Source organism: Pithys albifrons, chromosome 6 (genome assembly GCF_047495875.1).
Source record: "Pithys albifrons albifrons isolate INPA30051 chromosome 6, PitAlb_v1, whole genome shotgun sequence".
Classification (NCBI taxonomy): domain Eukaryota; kingdom Metazoa; phylum Chordata; class Aves; order Passeriformes; family Thamnophilidae; genus Pithys; species Pithys albifrons.
The window spans coordinates 27,198,489-27,223,750 of NC_092463.1; the positions used below are offsets into that span (position 1 = coordinate 27,198,489).

At 36.3% G+C, this 25,262-nt stretch overlaps 1 protein-coding gene across 5 annotated transcripts in view; it reads right to left on the reverse strand.

Moving 5' to 3' along the window:
• The window catches only part of NPAS3 (neuronal PAS domain protein 3), a 605,164-nt gene that overhangs the window by 265,589 nt on the left and 314,313 nt on the right, over nt 1-25,262 (reverse strand). The gene's annotated exons all lie outside the window — the stretch shown is intronic.

Consider the following 25,262-nt stretch of genomic DNA (forward strand, 5'->3'; position numbering starts at 1 on the left):
AAGCCTTCTACTGGCTTTGAAATGTTACACTCCAGAGGATCCAGAGGTGTGAGCAGACAGGGAAGGTCTAGGTCGCAGTTTTGCCATTAGTGGTTCAATCACTGGATTTTCTAATCTTGGTCAGATTTTATAGAAGGTTCAAAGTGATAGCAACTTACTACCCTTCACTAATGCATGTCATAAAAGCTGTTCACCTTCACAAAGTACCTACACTAAATGGAAATACACTGGAAAACTGATGCAGCTGATGCAGGGACTGAATGACATGCTTGGGAAACACAAGCAGTCTGACATGAAGTCAAATTCATGAATTCCAATCCAGTTTTCTAAGCATGAATCGGTGGGACATCACACATGCTGAACATTTAGGCATAAGCTTAACTTTATGAATCAGGAACTTTGAGCACTTTTGCACAGCTTTTTCTCCTACTAGCACTGCAAATCCCAAGGCTGAGACGAGAAAAGAGAAGGAGGCAAAGGCTGGCTAGCACTTGGGTCTATTTTCAGGAGAACAATGAAATTATTTCCAAAAGTAAAATACATATGATTACTATTGATACAGAACTGAGACAGGTAATACCTTGACCCACATATTCTGTATTTTAGCTGTGTCAAAAAACTTTTATTTAACTTAAAGAAGGAAAACAGTTTCGACAAGATAAATGAGAAACAGCCATGGAACCCTACATGGCCATATTTAGAGTTATTTTTCTGAACCACACTGAGGTAATTGCACAAGATTATACTACACAGAGCCATAAAACTGTATCCAATCTTTAACAGAAGCAGCCTCTTTGTGCCATGTACAGGAAAGAGAAACAATCACTTTCATATTTCCTATTTACAAAAATGCCCTTGCATTCTTTGTTTTTCCTTCGTGGTATCACACAAACCACCAGTGAAGAAGAAAGTGGTTTGTCATTTTTGGGCAAGGAGACTTAAAAGGAAAAACCCTATTTAAACTGACAGGAAAACTAAGGGAGTGGAAAAAAAGTAAAAATTAAATTAATCTCCACCTAAAGATTAAGAACTCCCTGTTTTTTTTAGCATCATGTATAACACTCTTGATTAAAATTAAAGTGAAATTAATAATACTCCTGCTAAGAACTCCTTTTTCATGATGTTGACCATGCAGCATAGGATATCATGACTCAAACTGCATTTCAAATTCCTAATCACTGGAGAGCATAGGTGTGTACTAATCTCTTTTGGGTTTTTCCTGTGTCAGGCAATCCCTTGCTTCAGTTCCTTCCAGAATAATCAAAAAATTGGATGAATCAAAGGGGTTTAGCCTTTTCTTGGCCCCATGAGCTATAACTGGTATGCTTCTGTCAATTAAATGGGCTGTGCTCTTATGCTTCAGGACATAAACAGTTTCATTTTGTGTCCCTCCATACAGTCTTAATCTGAGTTTATTGGCCCTTCAGACTTTTTTCATCCCTCCGTGATTCAGTAGCTGTTCCCAATTAATTGCATGCTTGGGCACTGTTATTTTTCATCAAGGGGGTTTCATTCCTGTAAGGTTGCAAAGTTGGGTTTCCCCACTCTTGTTCTAGAATAAAAGTGTTCACACATGGAGTCAATCAGAAGCATTTAATATGGAACATATCCATGTGCAGACAAGCTATGTAATATCCAGCTTAAAAAGAAAGCTCTTCCTGCAATCTTTAGGGCTGCATCACAGTACTGCTTCATAGCAAGCACAAATGAGAAAGTCACATTTGCCACAGTTGTTATAATAACAAAGAATTATTCTCAGGGATGTATGTATTATTTCAATTTTTTATTTTCTTAGACTTGCAGAATCTTTTGAAGCAAATATAAGCAGTAATGGTTATATAAGTTAATGAATATGCACGAACATGGTATTGCCTTTTTTAAAAACACTGTTCCTCTGTATTGATGGTGGCTCTTCGAACAGGAGCAGAAAAATTGACTTGAACCTCACAACTTGATCTATTTTCCAGTCAATTAACATATGAACTACATAAAATCCCCACTTTATTTGATGCTTTCTATGCTATTTTTCCTAGCAGTGGTGGATCTTGTATTGCATCTGACTCAGATCTACAGGGTGTTGAAGACGGCAGCTTCGCCTGCCAGTGCACTTCGAGGGCTACATTCTTCAACACCCTGCACCCCCCGTTTCTGAGACCTTGCAATAGACTCTTGTATTACAGTCAAACATGTCCATTTCTGAATGGAGTGCTCAGCATTTCAAGCTAAGCCAGAGATCAGCTCTAATATTTCATTCTTCCATACCACAAGAGAGGTTGCACTTACTGTCTGACAGAGTACAATACTTCTCAAACTACTCAATCAGTTAAGGACTGCCTATTAGAAATCTTATACTCTTCTTGTGAAGAGCTAGAAAGAAATCTCAATAATGTAACCCTGTAAGAGTCTGATCTTTTTTTTCATCTGCATGATTTATTTTACTCACTGAGAAGGGCAATGAGCACTGAAAATTTTAAGGTACTTTTACATTAATTACTAATTCACAGATATTAAGTTCATTCCCAGTGGTCTCCTGTCTTTTCCTCTCCTTTTTCCTTCTTGTTCAGTTGTTGTTAAAATGTTCTGTATCCTTTCAAAAATGTACAGATCAGCTTCCTTCGGAGTAATAACCATAGTTCTTCTGTAGTTTATATTATTTTCCTGTGGATTCAACACAAATCAGTTTTCAGTATAATCTGTACAATTTTTAAATACTTAGAGAAATTCTCCTCTGTCTTTACACTTTCAGCTTGTGCTTTCACTTTTCTTCGCAACTGTTAAACCAGATCTTTGGATTTTATGGTTGGGTTGAGCCTCTGAAACCACACTCAGATGGCCTACAAGCTCCTAATATTTTCTAGGCACTTCTGAAGGCCAAGAGGTCTGGACATGGATGGAGAATCCAAGGCAAAGGGATTCCAGTGGCATCTGGTCTAAATGTTATATCACACTGTCATGTCATCATCACAGCACTGGATAAAGCCCACTCTTAGTATGTTGGAGGAGAAAAAGAAGAAATTCAGGGATAAGTCCTATATGTGAGGAACTGTTGAGCATTAAATGTAGCTAAGACACTCCAGTTTTTGAAGATGCAAAATGCCAGAACCAGCCACATAATTTTCTTATGTTTACTCTTTATCCAGAGGCACAGGAGCTACCAAGGCAATATTTAAAGCATTGGAAAGTTTCAGAGAGCTATATCAACTCTGAGTGACAAATCATTTTTCAATCCTTAGTCAGATGACACGTGCTCGGCTGAGAGGCCCCAGAAGAGCAGCTCTACACTGGAAGGCTCCTAAGCCTCCAGGAAGAAGCTGCAGGTGGGGAGAACATGGTTCCCAGTGCCCTGGAATTAATATCAGCTGGCCATTTTACAGGGGTGTGAATCCAAACAACAAAATCCCATATATGACACCAATGTAGCAAATGAAAAAGATTTACAGAGGCTGGAAATCTCCCTACAGGAATTACAACAAACTATGTTTCAGTTGCACAAATGTCAGCTTATTTTCTGGTTAAACCAAAGTCTACAGAAGTTGAGGTTCAAGTCTACTCAAGACCTATAGTGAATTACATACCTTGCCACAAAACAAATGAGCAAAGCTTTGGGCAACTGAACTTTGTGAATGACACAGGGCCCAGGACGTGGGAAATCTGATCTGATATGATGAAACCTTCCAAGTACTAAGTGAATATGACCATCAATTCCAAAATTCACAGGCAACAGCAAACAAAACAAAACCCACCCTCAGTTCCACATAAAACCTACAGGATATCTTATCCTGAAGGTTCTTATTTTTAGTATGCATGCAAAGTAGACTTCAAGCATGCAAATATGAATAATTTAATGAACAAATATATGAGATCCAGCTACTGATTTTGGGGGGTGGGGTGGGGTGGTGGTGTGTGTGTGTTTTACAACAGATGAACACAGAGGTCACTTTGAATTAGAAAACAGATTGAAAACTAAATACAGTACCAACAAGAAGTACACTTGGATTTCAGCTTATATGGATTTATTAAGAGCCATTGCTGAATAAATCCACTAGACTTACTTCTAATAGGGTAGGATTATTATTCAGTTTTGGTTTTGAGGCTCTAGGTGCTCATTTTATTTAGATAATGCATATATGGGAGAGCCATCTGAAAATATCAGGTTATCGATAACTCAGAGACAACAGTCACTGTAGCATTTGACAAATAAACACCCTAATCCAAGAAATTTACAGAAGCAAAGATAATGATTTCTCTGTGTGTAAACTCTCTTTGTGCATAGCGTCACAGAGTAGTAACTGAAGTAATGTAAAGAGGGGGAGAATCACAACCCTTTGTGAAATGTTTCAAGCAAACATTGAAGTATCAGGAATTTGAGCTGACTTGAGAGTCATGTAAATAGTGTCAGCTTATAAAAACAAGGTGATTCCCTGGATAGGAGAATATCCTTACAGCGTCAAAGCTTCCATGCGTATGTAAACATTCTGTGTAAATATTTGGTTGAAGGTTTCACTATAGAGAGGTTTTGCTGTCCCAGAGTGTGGGCGTTGTCTAGAAACCTGAGATCAGGAATGACATGATCTCATCTCCCATTACTTAGATAACTGCATTTGATGCATGCCTCAGGGAAATTGAAATGATCTTGGCAGAGGATAAAACAGAGGATTCAAATGTGCTCTTTAACTGATGATCTGGACTTTGAGAATGAAGTCCCGTCTGATTTCAAATAGACTTCTAAATATTAGAGAGGAGTTGACAGAAATGAGGAACCACAGATGCAGTTAGTGTCAAGTTATTTGAGTCTGGTTTTAAGACGTTTTAGAGTGGATTCCCTTTGCTTACAATTTAGAGGCTACCACAGAGGAGGGTACGGGATTGTGTCATTTCACAAGACTTACAAGCCGCTAAAAAGAACACATACATCAGTTTTGATATTCTTTCTGGAGCAATTCACATGCATTCCAAAGGCCAAAGGTAAGGCACAGCTCATAAAGCTGTAAAGCACATGATGTTCTTATCAAGCAGGATACATTTTGGAGACTACTTTAATTGCTTATGGTTTTCCAGAGAGTACAAGCATATCTGTCTTATATAATGAAATGAGTCATATTTATAGAGGATTGTCTAATCATCCGATTTTGTTCTACAAGGTGAGACTGTCAAAGGAGCACATGGTGGCTTTTCGGACAGACATTGTAAGATGTGTACAGCCACTAACAGGAAGACAGCTGAATTGGGAACAGTGATTACATTATAAAGCATTTTTGGTCTAAGGTGTTTGGTCCTCAGTATCTTTCAGAACTAAGGCTATGCTTGGGATTTGTGATAAAGTTGTTGATGTTAGTACTCAAAGTGTTCTGGCTTCAGCATTCTGGCTTCTGAAGACAGCAGCTAATACTGCCAACAAAACATGATCATCAGTTAATAAAACCAATTTAAGAAACTTGGGGCCAGCAACACAAATGGTTGAACCTGCAAAAAGATATCTGGTCTCACTGCAAAATAGCATTTTGTTTCTATGATTGCTTTTAGAAGATGCTTTAGTCTTTCCCATTAGGAAAAGACTAAAGCTCCAAAAAGAGGAGGGGATAGAGATCCACTCACAGACTACCAGAATAAGTGTCTATTTAATCTAGGGTCTAGATTTGTTAAGAGTTGAAAAAACACTACAAAAGAAGTTATAGAAAATTCAAATTTGACTGTTTCAGGTTACTCAAATTATGGAAGGTGACACAAGAGCTACACCTCTATAAGAAATCTTAACTGAAAATAATGAAAGAATTAGTTAATATGCACCTGTTAAGCTGGAAACTTAGAACATCAGTATTTCCAGTACCCAACTACAGCCACATTTCTGCTGGTAGTCTCTATAGTAATAAGAAAGAGAAGAGGAGTGTTTTCACACCGTTATCTATACTATGCATCACCTCTACTAGGCTGATGTAGGGATGGTTATGATAACTGTATGTAAGTTCTGGAAGGGCTTTTGTAACTACCCTTTCAGGAGAGCATTTAATAAGGTATCCTTGCTCCCTCATCACACAACAGCCTTATGCAGGTAGAAGTTTTAAAAGCATCATCAGAATGACGGACAATTAAATTGCAGAACTTGTCAGGACTATAGTTTTTAGTAGCTATTACCACAAAATCCTCCTATTCATTCCAGCTGTTTCAGTAGCCCAAGTATCATTACCAAAATTATTAAACACTGACAAATAGATGAATAAGAGTATGACAAAATACAGTTACTTGTTCTGATTTGGACAGCCACAAACATGGGGGTTGGGCCAATGAGAAAAAGACATTTTTCTCAGAAAGGACCTGAAATGATTTTCTTCACAGATTATTTGCTCCTCTGGTGTGGGATTTACACACTTGTGATTCTGGCAAGCACTATTGAATAAAGACTAAGTCACTTCTCCTCCTCAACTAAATGCTTAATAACCAGAGGGCACGTAAATGTTCCGTATCAGCCACTATTTGTCAGGACTTAAGGATGTATCTTTTTGTATACTGAAAATCACTGCAGACACACAATATAATGCAACCATATTGCTTACCCAAACTCTCTGAACTGAATGTCTTAGAAAAACTAAAGCTGTAGTTGATTGCAATTACATTTTGAAGTGTAAATCTCTGCCATGAGCAGGCAGGAAACACTGACAGCAATTTCCCCCCCCTATCTCATCTCTACAAGCACATGGATGTGAGGTGAGTCTCTACATATTTCATCTTCTACAACTGAGATGGGAAAAGTGATCGCCAAGTGACATTTGTAGCTGGGACCAAGTGAACTATGACTCAAGCCTTCCTGATTTCAGATTGAGCTGATTTCCAATCAGCCTCTGAAGACTAGGCTACAGCAAATGCAGGAAGGAGCTATGGTTTGAGAGAATTAAATGTAGTCTGGTATTGATTTAAAGAGAGAAGGATGAAATGCAACTGCAAGAAAATGCTGGGAGGAAAAAGTTCAGGTTGTTGGTTTTATGCTGGTTTTTATATCGACTGTAAGAAACTAAGAGTCTTAAGAGCTGTTCTTTCCTGTGTACACCTCTATGGTACAACTGATCTCTAGCTACAGTCATCTTCCAATCTGGTTGTTCTCCCTTATCAAGTATGGACTATATTTTTAAGGGTTATAGCTAGTCTGTTACTCTCCTGTGTATAATGAGAGTCACTAGACTAAAAAAAATAAAGAATATTCTACAAGTGAGAAATTCAAGTTCTCAAAAGCTACAAGATGCCAGAATTAACATTGCTTGGGAAAAGTTGACCCTTCTCTTCACCCCATGTATAATCATAATGTCACAAATTTTAATTACAGGACCATATAATAATTTTTCCACAGCAGCTCCCTGCCTTGCTTGAAGTTCCAAGATAAATACTGCTCAGAGAAAGAGGCAGCTCCTCAATATTTTTATCCTTAACATGCTATTACTGGCCCCTCTTTTATTTACTGCACACCATCAAATGCCTGCAGTGAATGTAGAATTGTTTATTTCCTCATGGTGTTTCTAGAGTGCTCATCACCACAGAATCTTCATGCCTTGTAAACATTAATAAATTCATCTTCACTATGAGATGAGAGTGTTATTATCTCCATTTTACAGGTGGGGAAATCAAGACAAAGAGACTTCCCAGAGGTCAAAAAGTTAATAGGTAGCACAGCCAGCACTGGAACACAGAACTGCGTGACTTCTAAGTGTCTGGTCTAGAGAGCTGAGTGCAGTGTCCTACTATTGGCACTTCCTAGGATGAACTCTCATGTAGTGCAGCCGTGTATACTCTGATCTTTTCTGTACCTGCCTTTGTGAACTTGAACCGATGTCAAGGATTAGAGGAATACACAATTAGTGGACTCCTGCTGATATTTTAGTTTAAATAACTTAGTCTTGTTTAAAAATCTGGCAGAAACATGGATTAAACTAAGGTCTTTTAGGTATGTTGTGAAAGTTTGTCATTCAAGAGAATAATCTTTTTCTTTTTGAAACTCCATGATTTTTTACTCTATGTAACTCCATTACTAAAGAAAATGATAATGATACAAAAATCCCATGTAGAAAAATCCCCTGTGTTATCTTTACACAGCTACAACTCCTCTTCAGGACCTTATTTTTGTGCATATTGAATAATGCAGAGAACTCGAGTACAAAGCAGTGTGTGATCATGTGGTTGAAGACTTTATCATAAAACATAAACGCAAGAGGAACAAATTAAGGTTGTGCAGAAAGCCATAAATCCAATATTGCTTCAGCTTCTGGTAATTGACTTTCTAACTCAGTTACTATTTTTTTTAATAGTAGCTTTTAAGGTTTCTGGCCTTTTTTTAGTAGGAAAAAAATAAAGGCAATTAAGCTGCATGCAATAACATACAAGTGACACTTGCATACCAGAAGGGTTAAAAACCTGACAGTTGAACTCCAGAACATGTGTTGAAGGACTACATATATTGCTGAAAACAGGACATTGCTGGTTCTCTAAGGAAGAGGAGATGGAAAGCTTTTGGCTATGGTCTGCTGGTACTAGCACATCTTTTTGTCCCTCAGCCAGACAAGGCTGTATGTTTTCAGGGTTCACACTGTAGCATGTTTAGTTGCTGCTGGGGTTTTAACACTGCTACAACCTTAGTCTCTTATTAGAATGAGACCTGATGATATTTTGAATTTTTCTGGAAAAATGCATACCTGAGGACTTTTGAGTACTTCTCTCCAACAGTTCTATTCAGAATTTAAATATCTGAGCAATCATATTTTGACAGCCTGCCATACAATTGCCAGTAGCACAGGTAACAGAAGGCAATGAACCATTTTCCCCTCCAAAATATATATTTTGTGAATGAAACTTCAGTAGAAAAAAAGCACGGTACTTCTTTGGCCATGGGGTTTTAGTCATGCAGAATATTCAATCCCTCTTTCAAACAATGCAAATGCTAAAAGCTGTTGAAATCTGAATAAAAGAGAAGCAAATTCTATAATGAAAAGAGTTTTAGCCCGATAAGTATAGGCTTTTAGTACCTACCTAGAAGAAGCTGATTTTGAAAGCAACAGATTCAGAGTCTGCTTAGAAATGCTGCTTCCACTGTTTCCTTCAAAATTCAATGCAATAGGATATCACCAGGCTGGACTCCATGGCACACACATGATGGCAGTCAGCCATCATGGGGGTTATCTAATATCACCTGGGGATCATTTCATTATTTTAATACCACTCAGCTGAAGTGAAATACCCTTGCCATTCTGAGAGAGCAGTGTTATCATGGGCCCAGAAAATACTTAAAAACCCAAGACCAAATTGTTTTCTGGAAAGTGTTCAACTTGTTTAAAAGCTCTGGTTGTTACAACAGTCTTATCTAAAATCTATCACTGAAAAAATGCTATTCTCCAAGTGGAGATGAAGTCATCTCAGGTGAATATTATTTTGGGTAGTACACTGAAATGAATATGATTACCATTACATCATCTCATATAAATAAAGTTGCAGTGTCCTTATTTCTCCTGTTTGCATAATAGTTAATGAAATTGGGAGTAAGAAATATGCAGGAGGATACAAACATCAAAGTTCCTATTCTCACAGATTTGAGGGGAAGCACAGCCAGCTTATTAGTTTAAAAAAAACAAACCAAAAAACAAAACCAAACCCCAAACCTGGTACCAAATAGACTGCGTGGATTCTACCCTATTATTTAAAAGCAACAGTTTATAGCTTTAACATCCTTTTTCTTTTCCAGGTATGAGATGCAGAGCTGCATTTGCAAGACAGATAACATGAACAAAGATAAAAATAGTGTCAGTGTCCATTTATGATCCTATAATTCTAAGATGTCAGTTAACAAAGAAATTGAATACAGAACATGTAGAAGTAAAAAAAAAAAGGCCGAACCTACAGGCAAACTATGTAGCTTTATGCAAGCTGCATGACTGACATAAGCTATTTACCATTTTATCAGTGATTGAATAATAGAAGCAGGTGTTCCTACTGGTCTAGGTGGAATACTCTCACTAAACATTTTCTAAATCTATCGCTCTTGTATCAGTGATGCATTGTGTTGCTTTATTTTCCAGGGCCTAAGTTATGAAATAAATTCACAATACACCAACTTAGAATCAATGAGCAATGCTTATATCTCAGGAACTGTAAGCTATTAATTCTTTATTTAGAAGAAAATTAATTCAGTTCCTCCAAAGAGATAGTGTATTTAACTTTTTATGTATAGTGCCTAGCACACTGTCTGTATGTAAATCATGAACAGGAACAACAATTTTAACAATTACTATTTTCTCATGGAATTCAAGAAGAAAAATGTGCAAGTAATAAAATAAACCCACATATTGATATATTTTAAACCATTGCAGCTTTCACAAACAGTTTTGAATTCTCCTAAAAATATAAACTTATTTGGGAACACTTATAGTGTATGCTCACTTTTTTTTTAATTAAGAAACCCTCTGGAGATAATGTAACCATTTATGTAATATGTGCTGAAATATTATTTACACCTATTCTTTTGATGCATTCATCATCAAGCAGTAAAGATGACAATGACACATGTACACAAGTGTTTCTAGTTTCATAAAGTTTCAGGCCCCTTTATATCTGCATAAGTGCTGCTTTTAAGGGCAAAGATGATTTTGTTCTTTCACCTACCATCCCTTACCATAACAAAGGCTATTTCCTTCAAATACTACAGTTCACAGCAAAGTACTTTATAAGCTTGTTTGTGTTTTATTTCTCAATCTATAATTTAGCAACATGGAGTTGTTTAGGAAAATATGAAAACAATGAAGTATCTTTAAAAATGTTTGTTACCATATCTTGGAAACCTTTTTAGTTATTAACAGTTCATCAGCAAAGTGGGGTAGTTCTGTATATTGCTCTCTCTTTTACCTGTGAAATCACAGATATATACATACACTTTGGGAGCAATGGAAGAAGTGCATATTCATAGATAATAAAATCAAAGTAACTAGATCTGATTTATTCAGTTTTCTGTTTCTAGATACAAAAGCAATCCAATGGGCCCCTTTACAGAAAAAGACAGGAAAAGCAAAGCAAGATTAGATCATAATGCAACAAATAGTAAAGCTGAAAGTTGAGCAAAACTACACTCTCTCAGCTGAAATTCAGATGATTTGGAACAGATTTGGAAATAATGGCTGACACAGATTTTTGTCAGATTCTGATTTCAATTTGTGTGAATTAGTGTATCCTTTTAGATAATCCCCAGGCCCAACCAACAAGAATATTTTCTTCAACGTGAAGAACGGTAACTTTAAACTCAATAGAAACTTTCCACTCCTACTCTGTCCATTATCAAATTTAATATACTCTAGATTCTTTTGTCAACCCTTCAGTCATTGCTCATGTGTACCTACTACTCCTGCTTACTTCCCTCTTCACTATATTTGTACTTAATTTTTATTTCCTACTGCTGATTATTGCTATGGTATATAATATAAAAAATGCTATTTCCTTTTAGCACTCCTTAGTCTTGTATGACCCGCTTTGGCACTTAAAAGCACTATAGAGCAAGTAAGAATTAAAAAGCAAGATTGTGAGTAGTAAAAGACTAGTAAGAACAGGGCCCTATAGCTCTCTATATAGTGCCGAAATCTTCACTATATGCAAGACCAATGAGTTACCGCTCTGTTTTCACAGATGAGGGTGTTGCAACACCTTTGATTTTGTTGGTGGCAATGGTGTTGCAAATTTTGAATAACTATGAAGACATTTGGTTATACAGTGTAACACACGTCCAAGTTACCTGATGAAAAACTTCAAAAAGATAAGGAGAGCCTTCTGACTACGCAAGTTTTTTAAAGGATGTTTCTCTGTAGAAAATTTAAAGGAAGCAAATCAAACCCTCACCTTTGTGCTTTTCATAGGCAGAAAGATGAAAACTGCACTTGCATTTCCTCCTAATCCTTTGTTATGCAGCTTCTGGACTGTCTGACCACCTCTAGATTCAGTTCCAGGTTTTGATGGATTTTGTGCCAGTGTTTTCCACTATCTTATATAAAATTCCCTCTTCACATCCCCTCCTCTATCTGTAGGGAGTCCACTACTGCAGGAATACTGTTCCAGGGCTGCAAAGGGGCTAGAAAGCAAGGGCTGGAACAGAAGGGTATAGAGAGAGACACAGACACATGCACGCTCTGGGTGGTTCATGGGTGATTATCTGTTTCCCGATGAGTGAGTCCTGGATGGAGGATGATAGCACCTTTTAGTATTTACTGAGGTAGACAGCCCCCTTCCAACTGCATGACTAGTGTTGATGTGTGCTCTTTTTGGAGGGCTTTGCACACTTGAAGAAACTCAGCATCACACATCTTGCACTATAAAAATCCATCTCTGACAAGGGGAATGCAGGGTTTCCAGATACCACCCACACAAAACAGTCAACCATGTTTTGAAGCAGAAGAAAACACCATGATGCCCAATAAAAAGGGAGTATTCCATTTCTGAAAATAATTTCTGCCCTGAGGTTGATAATTGTTACCCAGCAAAATACTGTCTTGTAGAAGCTCCTGTATTTCCACTGTTTTCATGAGAACTGTCTATGTGATCAGTTTTCTCAGGCAATATTGTGTATTATGGATTAAAAAAAAAAAACCCTCCCAACAAATTGTGGCTGCAGCACACCTGTGCACAGAACACCTCTGCTTCTCAGTGGGATAGACTGAAATTTAACCTGTGCTTTTACTGCAAGTCAGAGAGAGTTACCAAACACCTTTTTAATTTCTGGATCATTTTACTATGCTGGCTTCTGGTTTATGGTCCCTGGAAAATAGCTTAAAGTTTTATGAACATTCAAAACAAATTTCTATTAGACTAAGTGAACCACCTGTTACAGATGTCTTTTTAATAACTCTTTTGGAATCTGCTAGAGGTGACTCAATTAAATTGGTTTGAAATGTGTGGTTATTCTTGACCAATAAAACACTTTATTGAGAGTTCTTTGCGTTCACAACCAACCTGGGTAGCAATCCATTTCCAGTTGCAAGTCAAGACAGCACCAGCCCTTAATGTTCTAATAAACAAATGGTTTAACAATTGGGAGCTAATTGTCACAGTGGGACAGCCTGGGATGCTTCTAATCAGGCCTGTATTGTCACAATTCATTTTCATATTGTAGCAAAATAACCTCAGGAGCCCTTATGAATTAAAAGAAATTTCACTTTATACTCATAGATGCTCAGTCTAACCACTTTACATCAGATTCGGTAATTTTAGACCAGCTTAATCTCCTCAAAATGAACAGCCAATGTTTTCTTGCTATGCCTAGGAATGACACTTTAGCAATAAATGCCCATTTCCAAAAAATGGATGGGATCCATTCAGTGGCAAATTACTTGTAATATTTCATAGATTTCCTCCACTACACATTTACTACAAATCTTACAAACTCAGCACTTATTTAAACCACAGGTGTGTTTATAGACAAGCAGATATTGTAAATCATAGTCAGGATCCAACTGGTAAAATAAACTTATTTACAAAGAGATATCTCTTCTATGAGTATTAATAAAACCAAACCTAACTTCCAATGTATCTAAATTCAGGGTACAACAGTGCTTGAGATTATTTAAAATAAACTATTTTCATTCATTTAGTCTCACCTTCTCCGTATTTTCCTAATATATTTTCAACTAATTCTATAGTACTATTAAGATTATTAACAAAGAAAACTATAAACATATTTACACAATCAATTTAAACAAAGTTAAAAAGAGACCCTTCTATGCAAAAGCTCAGTAAAAGATAGCTAATTAAAGGAACACCTTCCAAGCTTCAGATAATGAAAGTTGCAAAAAAAGCCCTCAAGGCTTCCATTCTAGTTCACAACTGTCCAGATCACAAACCCACTTCCCAGTTTTGTACGACTCACAGCGTTTGCTTTAAAAAAGGCCTGAGACTACATTAGAAAGTTTGTCAGGTGGTGGAGAACCTCGTAAATGACATGCAAAAAACTTGCAAAACAGACCCATGCCAGCTGAGCTGAAAATATTTGGTCTCACTTACACAGACACTGACCTTCACCTGTCCTTTTCTAACAAATGGAAGTAAGTCAGAAATTAAAATGGTCATATATTCACTGGCTTCCGTTCAGGAAAGAAATTATATGCTCACTCAAAACAAAATTGGACTTGTTCCTAAATTGGCTTGCAGATGCAAGTGAGTCCCTTAGAATTCATTCTGAATATAACATTTAGATGTGATTTTTTTCCCTCCACCTATTAGAAAATGTCTGAATTACTTTTTCTGCACCAATCCAAAACTGTTATGGAAAATCCTACTTATTAAACCAGCCCTACTGAAACTTCACATTAAATTCCAAAGACAAAGAAAACAATTTTGTCAACTACCTTGTCAGAGATCAGGTTTAGTTGCTTCTCTTACTGTAACAAAGTCAGTTACACCCACCCCATTAGGAACATACACTTAAGAACTAGTTGGGGTTTCCTAATTATATATTTTCTTGCGAAATACAAATTACTAAATCCTAAAGCATTTATTTTATGTTTATTTGATGTTTCTTATTATGACAAACATTTAAAAACTGAGTTATTAATTTCCTGACATTTGGAAATTATTACTCACAGTAAATCTAAAATTATAAAACATGATTATATCAAAATATAGTCTCAAAATGCTTTTACCCCCTTGTTCCATGAAAAACAAACAAAAAAATCCTCTCCAAATCTAATCCCAAATCTCAAAACAAAAGGTATGACTTGTTATTATCCCAGAAGTTTCTGGGTAATGAAAAAAAAAATCTCCTGATGAGTGCCCTTTATGCACCTGATCTCTTGACCCGGGTTTCAAGGCAGTTGTTCATTCAGAACTCCGCATTTCTGCCTGGGCTTTCCACTTCTTAAATATTCTAGCTGGTGTTTTTCCTGCTGGTTCTTAAGAAGAGAACTAGTGTTAAAAAAGTTAAAAAAAATTTGAAGACTAATCATAGAGGAAATGAAAAAATAAGCTGGATGGAAAGTCAGAATAATCAGTAAGTCAGGACATCATAAGCTTTAGAATCAATAAACAGAACCCAAACATTATTTGGACACCATTATGCAGTGTGAAAGGGGATTTTTTTCTCAAGATGATTTGAAGCCTTGAAACAGAAACAGGGAGAGGCGATTTTATAAGATTTTAGTTCTGATTTGTATGATTAAGTTTTGTTAAACATAATACATTTACTTTTGTTTCCTAGATTGTGTGGAGTAAACAATGACACTCAGTAATCATGTTCTTAAGAAAAAATATATACCATGCCCCTTTGGTGAAACAGTTTTTAAATTCTAATAGAATTTCAAGGTTATTATCTATTTCAGATCAACACTCGAGGTCAGAGTTCACAGCAGCCAGAATTTACAAACCTCCAATGGTTTTTGATTGACAGCAATCAGCATCTCTTCAGCATCACTGAGGGAACAAAGTACAGGTCAAGACAGCAGGCGATTTCATCTGTCATTTTTAATTATCTAAATTATATTCACAGACAAAACCTTTCCCATCCATCAGGGCATCGCATTACCATAGACAATGTTTGTTTAAAGAAGAGGCCATAAAATCAAACAATTATGAATGCAGACAAGCCTTGCTATTGACTGCATAAATAATCAAGTGAGATTTCCAAAAGTCTCTGCTAATGAATTGGTAGATTGCTGGCAGGAAGTGGCAAGTAATAATACAGACAACAATCTAATGTTCTTATTGACTTTTACTAAAGCTTAGCTACAGTAGCAAAGATCTAAAAATGACGTCAAGTAGGGTTTCCATAGAAGCTGTATTGATATCAGTACATTGCTAAAATACTAGTAGTTAACTCCTGACCTCATAGTAGGACCAGCAATCCCCTGTGAGAGAGCTGAAGGACTAACAGTACAATATATCATGAGCTGAGCCAACAGCCTCAGGGCTTCAACATTACTGCAAGGGCCTCTTCTTTTGCTGTGTGTAACAGACTGATCTACAACAATTCAACTGCAATTCCAAAAATTAACTCCATTTGAGTCTGTTGTATGAGTAAATAAACATCTGCAAACTGAAACGTATGCATCTAACACTGTCATGTAAAATGTGGTGCGCTGAACACAGCCTGATGGAATGGGCTCACCTTTCTCATCCAGATGTCCCCAACAGGTTAAAAAGTTCACAGCTTAAAGGCCACAATCACAGGTGACATAAATTGCCATAAGTCTGTAGCTCCATTTACACTAGCTCATTAACTGTAATCATAGGTAACTAGCTGGCCCAAATTTTAATGACAGTATTGGTTTCATTAAAAAGCTGACAAGGTGAAGCTAGTAAGAATCTTTTTTCTTGATTCTATGACACTAACATGAGACCTCCTCGAGGGGCAAAAAAAGGGTACAGAAAGATGATACATGAATTGTGCAGACTGTCTCTGCTCAGTGGGGCAAAGCTTAAGATACATTTTCTCCCACTAGGAACTACTGGAGAAGGATTTCCTCTGGGTAAAGAGTAAAGGAATTAGATTTGACACCAGATGCACTGAGACGACAATAGCCTGGTAGGTGTACAATACAAAATAAGAGTGAAAGCTTTTTGCAAAGCCCTTGAGGATGGTTATTGAGACAGAGAGAGACTAGCAGAAACATTTACCCTCATTAACACATGTAGACCTGATTGCTGTACACATGTGATTCTAGTTTCTTTTACCTGAAAACATATCACTAACTACAAGTCTCACACTTCTCGTGATTTTTCTGGAACTGGTTTGACAAACAGTATGGAGCAAAAAACACTTTTGTACTTTAGAATCACAGTAGATTTCCTGTCAAACAAAAGAAGGCAATCTATGTTTGCAAAATCTTTCACTGCCAGCTGTGTTTCTGGGATAGTCCTTCACATCTGTTGTGTCTGAATGAGCACAAACTAGTTCACTGATGGTCTCATATTAGCTCAATCACATTTTTCAAGTCTTTATTAACTCTTAATAACCTTTCACAGATGTTAAAGAAGGATAGTGGCCTCATTTCAATGGGCTTCTAAAACCCAAGTTTTAAAACGAAAAATGAGAAAAGTTCATGATCCAGAAAGACAAGAACTATCATTATATTTGATCTTGGTCCACAGGAAAAAACCAAACAAACAACAAGGTAGTGTCTAAGTAGTTCCATGTAACCCAATTCCTGGCTGAAAAAATTGCCTCCCCCTCCTTCTTCCCCCCACACCTTTAGTTATTCTCCAGGAGTATATCTGATTCTGACACAGATTGTATCTTTCTAACTGTAATTTCCCCCTTGAATGCATAATTTGTATAAAATGCAAGGCATCACATTTTTACGCAGCATTGTGGATCTGTTTCTAAAAACCCACTCAGAACTTCTTCCCAGTGGGTAATCAGTGTGGCTTATTTTCTCACCCGGCAAGCAGACAACAGACACAGTAAGATTGCAGTAATGGCTTACAGCTCCTGGAACTGGGCTTTTCAGTTTAAGTTCCATGACTTCAGATTTTGAACCTCTGGAACTTCTGGTCAGTATTTGTTCTCATCAGCTTACAAAGATGACTATGATACCCTAAATTCACCTTGAATGGATGTCTGATAGAACATAATGCATCTATGCCAATAGAAGTCAGTCTAGATCTGACTGGTGTGAAGCCTTTCCCAACCTAAATAAAAAATACAGTTCAACTTTACATTGTTTTTTTCTTTAGTTGGTATGAAAAGCTTAATCATGTCTCAGTTCAGATCTAGAGAACTTTATTGTAGCTGTATGTTTCAATGGGAGAAAGACACATATGATTCAGATTTAGGTTCACAGTTCTGGGTCATGGCAAGACCTGAATTTCTAGAGAAAGCAGATACAACCAATAACTGCACTGAAATTATTCTAACAATGGGCATTCCTATATAAGACACCTTTAGCAACGACTGCTGAAAATGGTGTACTCATTAACTTGGTAATTGCTTGTTATAAAACAAGCAATCATTCTTCCAAATATGAAGAACTCTGGTCTATGCATTTCACCTGGAAACTTTTGCCCATCTTTTATTTATTTTGCAAGTCTAATACTATGCTCTATTGAGATTTACTCTTTCTTACCTATAGGAACTACTTTTTCTACTACTAACATTGTAAAAGAGGCTTAAAGTTTATGTTCACTTTATCATAGTATATTTTTACATTATATTAAGTCCTATGGGTAAATATCTCAGGAATTTTAGAAAGATATCTTGTTTCCCCTAGTAAAATGTACTGTTTTTTAAAATCCTAATACATATAAAAAAATTAAAAATGCTTTGTGAGGAATGGTTCTCTAATGTATTAAGCTGTGTTTAATAATAGTCCTTCTTTTACTAAAGTAATCATTTACACCATGGACAGTCTGAATTAAAATAATCCATCAATGCATCATAGCTTGGTTGCAGGCAGAGACACAAAGAAGAATGCCATGGCAACAAACCAATGGAACTACATAAGTTTTATAGTGTCAACAGAAATAGAGAGCCTCAGCTAGGTATCCTCCTCAAGGAGCTGGCAATATTTATAGAGAATCGTTACGTCTAGAAATTATGTCAAGACACAACTTTAAAAAGGACCCAAGTCGCTTTTGATTAGGAGAAAATTCTGAAGAAGGATGGCACTATTTGGTCCCAGAACTTAATCCTGAATCTCCACTAGAAGTAAATAAGTATTAATGTAAAGTTCTTATAAGAGATCTTGACCTGACAGTCTAGGCAATACAGACACAATTGTTCTCGATGAATTAATTATATTCCTTCTCCCCTTGATACTAGCAGTCATGATATTTTCAGTAGATGAATGATTTCCTGGGGAAAAGCTACATTACCAGACACTTTGGATTTCATTCTTTACATAGTTATCTTCTAAAAGATAAGGCTATATTCCAGCAGAGGACGTTAAAACAAGTCATTACTGACTTAAGAATTTATTCCAGGGTTTTTACAGGTTAGTAACCCAAGAAATATGGGACCAGCTAAAGTCCTCTGAGAATGACTGTAGCCTAACTTAGATATTTAAATTATCTTGTTCAATGGCATCATTCTTCCAGCACCCCACATAGTGATATTCCAGGTTTCAAATCGCAGAAGCTAGGAAAAAACATTAAATTGATAAAACCCCAGCTGCCGCAAAATAATTCCACTATCAAGGAAATTTTCTTTGCTAAAGCTGTTTTCTAGATTTGCAAAACTATCTGGAAAAAGCAGTAAGGAAAAGAGTATCAGAAATTGTGTGACATTTTTATTAGATACTGATATTGCTTCTTTATTAAATACAAAACAAAACAAAAACTGATGATGATGAAAGGCAGGTATTTTTTCAAGTCAAATCAGTCCAGAAGTGTTTACTCAGTATAATTGGAAAATGTTCTACCTCAAATTGCTCAATGGTTACATAAGATGGTCACATGACCAGAAGTCAAATGATAACATCCACAAAGACTGCAAAAGGAAAAAAAGAGTTAAACAGCAAATAACTCCTTGAAAGCAGAAATCAGAGTAATATATACTTGCACAAAATAAAATGAGGAAATTATCTTGAAATAAATCTTAATGAATGACTTTGTTATATTGACAGGGAACTACTAATAATTGTGTTCTTAAAAGAGGTACTTCCTTTGAAGGAGGAAATCTTTCTACCTGTAATTAAAGCTCATAGGTGGTTCTGCAAAAGCCTTGGCAATACCAGGATACACTCAGTCATTTCCCTACTGCAGCTCATGGAATTCAGTCCTGGATACTATTTCTTTAATTATTTTTATCATAATCTTTTTTGTTTCTGCTTACATTCACCTATTAAGAGAATCATTTAAGCACCTTTAAGTTACTCATAAACACAGGTGTAGTGTTATACTGAAGTACAGAACACAATTTCAAAAAAGTTTGTCATTACTGATTGGCCAGATGGACAGTATGAGCTCTCAGGAGTATCCACTGAAGTCAGTGAATTAAGCAGTTTTTAAAAGGATGAGAGGAGCCACGTGACTGAATTACTTGCATTTTTGAGGTCCACATAGTGGATGACATTTCCTGCTTTGTAACAAAACATTAAAAGTCAGAGAAGTAAACTTCCACTTATGTCAGAGGGAAAAGGTCTTAGGACCTTTGCTAGCTTATACTTTTCTAACATCATAAAGCTTGTAAACCACTCAAAGGTTGTTTTGAGAGGTTCAATTATTTTTATATTTGAAGACTTTGGGGTTTTTAAAAAATATATAGCACTTCTGGAATTCAAGCCTAATGTCTAAATGAATCTTCATACATTCAGTCAGTTCCATATCCTGAAAAGGTCTCCTCAAAAAATGCTCTGCATTTCCTCCTTTTTACTCTCTTATGCAACTGAAAAAGTGCCGTTTCTTTCAGAGTAAAATTTCAGTTATATTCATGTTAACAATTTAAACAAAATCTATTAAAATGTCATTGTGGCTTTTGCAATCATTATTTATTTTTTCTTAATTTCAAAGAGAAATGCATCTGGGCTTGTTTCTCAGCAGACTTCATTTTGCTAGTCTATTCACTACAAGATCTTGGTCTTTGTACTCTATTTGTAGAAAATCTGTGTATTCAGTGTTTTGCACACTACATGAATTTATTGTGCTAGGTGTTCTCATCTCTTATTTGGACTGAATATAGAAAAGCCATTAACTACATACTGTGCATCCTGCAGCATAAAGTTCATGGAGGAATTTGACTTTAGATGATTAGCTAAAATTTATCACAAGTGACCTAGAGGTTTAGCTTTGCAGCAATATTTCTCAGTACTCAGTATTTAGGGAAAAATCAGAACATCAGAGTGAAATGAGAACATTGCCTCACGGCTTACTTATTATTCCACTTCAGGATCTTTTGTAGCGAGGAGGTCACACAGATGGATCACAAACCTGCAATTTTGGTCACATAGGATTGCTTGTATCTTTATGTAGCCATCTTCAATGCTTGCTGAATTCCACAGCCATGTATTTTTTTCCCCGTGGACAAGATGGCCAAATAGAAACCTCTATATTCCTCTCAGTTCTTTTAATCTACTATTAATATAAATTGCCTTATTTTTCATTACTACTTTCTTTTTAATATTCTTATTTTGAACAGTGACAACTGAGAAGCTTCAGCCCGACAGGACAGAGTGAAACACACAGACAGTCAGGTCTGCCTCTCCTTGGGGTATTTGTAGAATAAAACAGAAGACTTAAATAATCATTAACTATCAATCCATTGGCTGCTACAATAATCAGGAAAAAATATTCCCCCACCCCTTAAATTATTCTCGTAAAATTCATGTTAGTTTAAGCTTTTCTGATGTGCTAATATGTGTTGGACACTCACAAAATCTAGTTCTGGACAATTAGGATTAATTTCTGTGCTTCTGCTATAGTCATGAAAGAGAAAACTTACTCTTAACAGGTAACTCACAACAAAATCTGTATTTCATAGCTGTGAAATGCCTTCTTTTTCTAGTTAGCCTTCTGCATGCCCCAGACATCACATAGTTAAATGAAGTGTTTCTGCTAGAAAAGACTCAATTTGCCTATAGTAAGAAAAATCAGGAATGAATACAGTTTAATGAAACAGCACAACCAGGAAAATAAAAGTGCAGACCATTTTTTAAAATATGTCAATACTTCCCAACAAGAAATGTTTGTTTTTTTTTTTAATTTACCTTTCCCCCTGTAATATAAAGTGCTTCTTATGCAATGCATAAAATGTTTTATGAGAAATAAGACACCTGCAACATCTCAAAAAATTGTCACAAATCAAAGCAGGACAATGAAATAACTAATATTCAAAGTACTACATTTATTAATGACAAATTCAAATTAAGTACAAAGGAAATCTATTGTACAGAAAAAGTAAACTCAGCAGAGGACTATTTTCTTTCTTTTTTTAATTATTTGTCTTTTTTACCTCAAGAGAGGTTTATAAAGATATATTGTAATGGTGTCATGTGGGTTAACACAATAAAAAAAAGGGAATTGCACCTTCTCTTCCTCTTATATTCCTTATTTTTTTTCTTAATTTTGGAACATTTCCCTTTTAAAAGCAACCCAAAACTTCTCTTCTGCCAATCAGCATCAGCACTGGTTAAAATGAGAAACACACTTCATAAAGTCACCTCTTTAAGAGAAATGTTCTTGTTGCTTTTATTAACAGCACGGTAAAATAAAAGTACATAATTGCTAAAATGCAATGAAATCCCCAAGGTAAAAGCATATTAAGCCATATTAGTTCCAAATGACTGAAATTTTTATAGTACCAGCTTAATGAATTAATAATTATTGGCTACTTATTTTAAAGGACTACCACTTTTTGTTTAAAGAACTATGAAGTACATACTGCATTGTCAGTAATCCTTTCAGTTCTTTTTAGAACAGAGGAGACTCTACAGCCCTCTAGACTTAGATCATTAACTCCCAATAATCCTTATATACCATATGAATTTTATATTAGAAAGACTTGACCATAAGTTTTCAATATAAAAACATATGAGCAAAGCTGTGCAGGAGAGCTGATAAAACCAGCATGTGTCCCTGTTCACAGTCCTCACTTCTCTATTTGTGAAGAAATATCTATCTTGACTATTCAAGGGGAAAATCAGCTCTGGCATTTTGACCACTTAATGCTTATAGTGAATTTACTTTAAAGATCTAAAGGCAAGAAATGAATGCTCCACTCAGATATACAGTTACCTCTGAAGTAGATTACAGGCAACTAAGGAAGACGGTTTAAGCTTCGTTTCCAAGTTTTACACCTTGATCCCGTAAAGGAGGCCAGTGTGTTACGTTTCTCTGTCCTAGAGTGTTCTTGGTGCTTCTGGGTATCAAGCATTCATTCTTAGATGGATACTTCTATTGCAAATTCTTTGAAAGACAACCCTGCCACAAGCTTAAACAAGTGAAAATTAGTATTGCATAAAGAACTTTGCTGAAAGAGAAAATACCAGCAGAGAGGGGAAACAGAAGCCCTTATCTCTGTTACAGGATTTTCTCACTCTCTGAGATTGCTCAGTGTGGCACAAATGGATTTAGCCTTCACAGAGTTTATGAAACTGGGACAGTGTAAGAAGAGAACTTCTTTATTAAAGCAAAGTTATTTCAGGGTTTCTGGATATCAAGAGTGACTCAGGAATCCACACCATTTCTCCCAGGGGAATGAGCAGCTAAATATTAACAAAGTTTCTTCTCCACATGAGAAAAAAAACACTTTTAAGTTCCAGTCCTTTTTCTGTACTTTTTTTCTTTTTGCATATAAAAATGCCCTTGTTTCCTTGCTGTGCTGCTGGTTTTTTTACATAGCTGTATAAGCAGAAAAAGCCTTATGCATCACAATCTTGCCATGAATGGGAAGAGCCTTCATACAATCTCACAGGACTTCTTTCAACCTTAATTGGCATTTCAAATGTAACAGCACTGCTTCAGAAGACTTGGCTTATCCACTCAGTGGCTGTACTTGCTGGGATCTCTTACTCATTGGGAATACAGAATCTGCTCCAGGTTGGGAGCCAACTGCAGGTGTAACACTGACAGATGCAGGACCCATATGCCCAGGACTGAATAGGAAGTCTGTATCGTGGCATTTGCTGGTAAATTTGCTGGTATCATGGTTTTGCTGACAAACCCAATCATCTGTGGGCTGCAGGTCAGCCTACCTCTGCCCTGTAGTCATGTTTTGTGAATTAGTGAGTGGTGCCTCTCTGTTCAGGAGTACTGTCTGAGCAAAGTTGTATCCCTTAATGCTTTCATCTGCCACTACATATCAGATTCCAGTATTTCTACTGTTCCTCATGATTCAGGCACAGGTGAGGAAATCTTGCAGGTGCAGCAAATATGTAGAACAGGTAAATGTTCATTTCCTGTCTAGTGGATGGGAAGTTATGCTGATACTATCCATTACTTTTTAATCCTAAACAATTTTTACTTCTAGATATACTGCCACAGATTGCAAGTGTAAGCTTTGGATGACACCACAGAGACATTTTTATAACAAGGGAAATAAAATCACTAAAATGCTCCTTAATACTTAAAAAAAAAAGAAAGTAAAAATTTTGTAGATATATTATTGACACTTCCTTAGTTTTTTTTACATGTGTCACCTTTGGCAAGCACATTCTTGACACTGAAGGAAATAAAATGCCCTTTTTAACTAAAATGCTGTTCTTAGCTACTCTGAAAAAGTATGAGTTTTCACCGCTTGACTTGAGAATGAAAGGTATTGACCTCAGTACATGGGAACAAAGCTTGATTAATATCTACAAGTTAAGAAATGTTAACTGTTTCCTTAGCTAAGAAATGGGAAAGCCCACTTTTTATTTAAATTTGGAGTCTACCAAACTCACAGTCTATCCATGAGGGAGATCACTGAATGTCATTCTAAAGCAAGGCTTATGGCCGTACATGCTCCTAAATTCAGTAATAGAAGCTACATTCTCTTTCTGCCAAGCCTCCTACATGTAGATAATTCATACCCTCATCAGGAATAATCTGTTTGGGAGTTGGGAAAACTTTTGTAGGATGAATGCCAAATGCTGCTAATTAGCCTTGGCAAACACTGGAAGTGTGGGGGGCAGTTCAAAGTCAGTAGCCTAAACATGCAAGAACTAGACATGAAGCAACTCCCTCCCTCTCTCCCACAGCATGTGCCCAATCTTACGTGGACTACTGCATCCTAAAATGCAAATGCATGGGGGCCTACAGGAGACACAAATAAGAATCCCTACAATGCCCTCAGTGCAATGCCAGTGACAAGGGCAGACCTTCCTACAGGAAGGTGTAGTACCTTCTGCCGGCCAGCTGACATACAGCTTTGCTTTCACAGGCACAACCCTACAAGTAGGTATTTTAACTAAAATTATCTATTCTTGTGTGCTAGCTGCAAAACATAAAAATGAATACCTGCAAGAAATTAGACAAAACCCCACGATTTGTATTTTCAGGATATTCAGCTGGTGTTCATAATAAACAAAACCAAGTATTTTTTCTTGTTTTGATAGACTAATACAACACTATATTATTGAAAATTTGAACTGTTTCCTATCTTCTATTATACATTCTGATAAATATTATTTATGTCTAGAATATCCAGTACTTTTTCTGCAAAGGGAGAATGATAGTATGTCTTTGATTTTGTTTGACTACATAATTTGTAAAGGATGAAAGACACTGTCTTGATGATTACTGTTTCATACACGTAAATGCAAAAGAGAGAACAAAAAGAGATACCAAGTTTAGCAGGACAGTCTTTCAAAATGACATGTTTTAAAGTCCCAAAACTTTTGTTCTCAGAG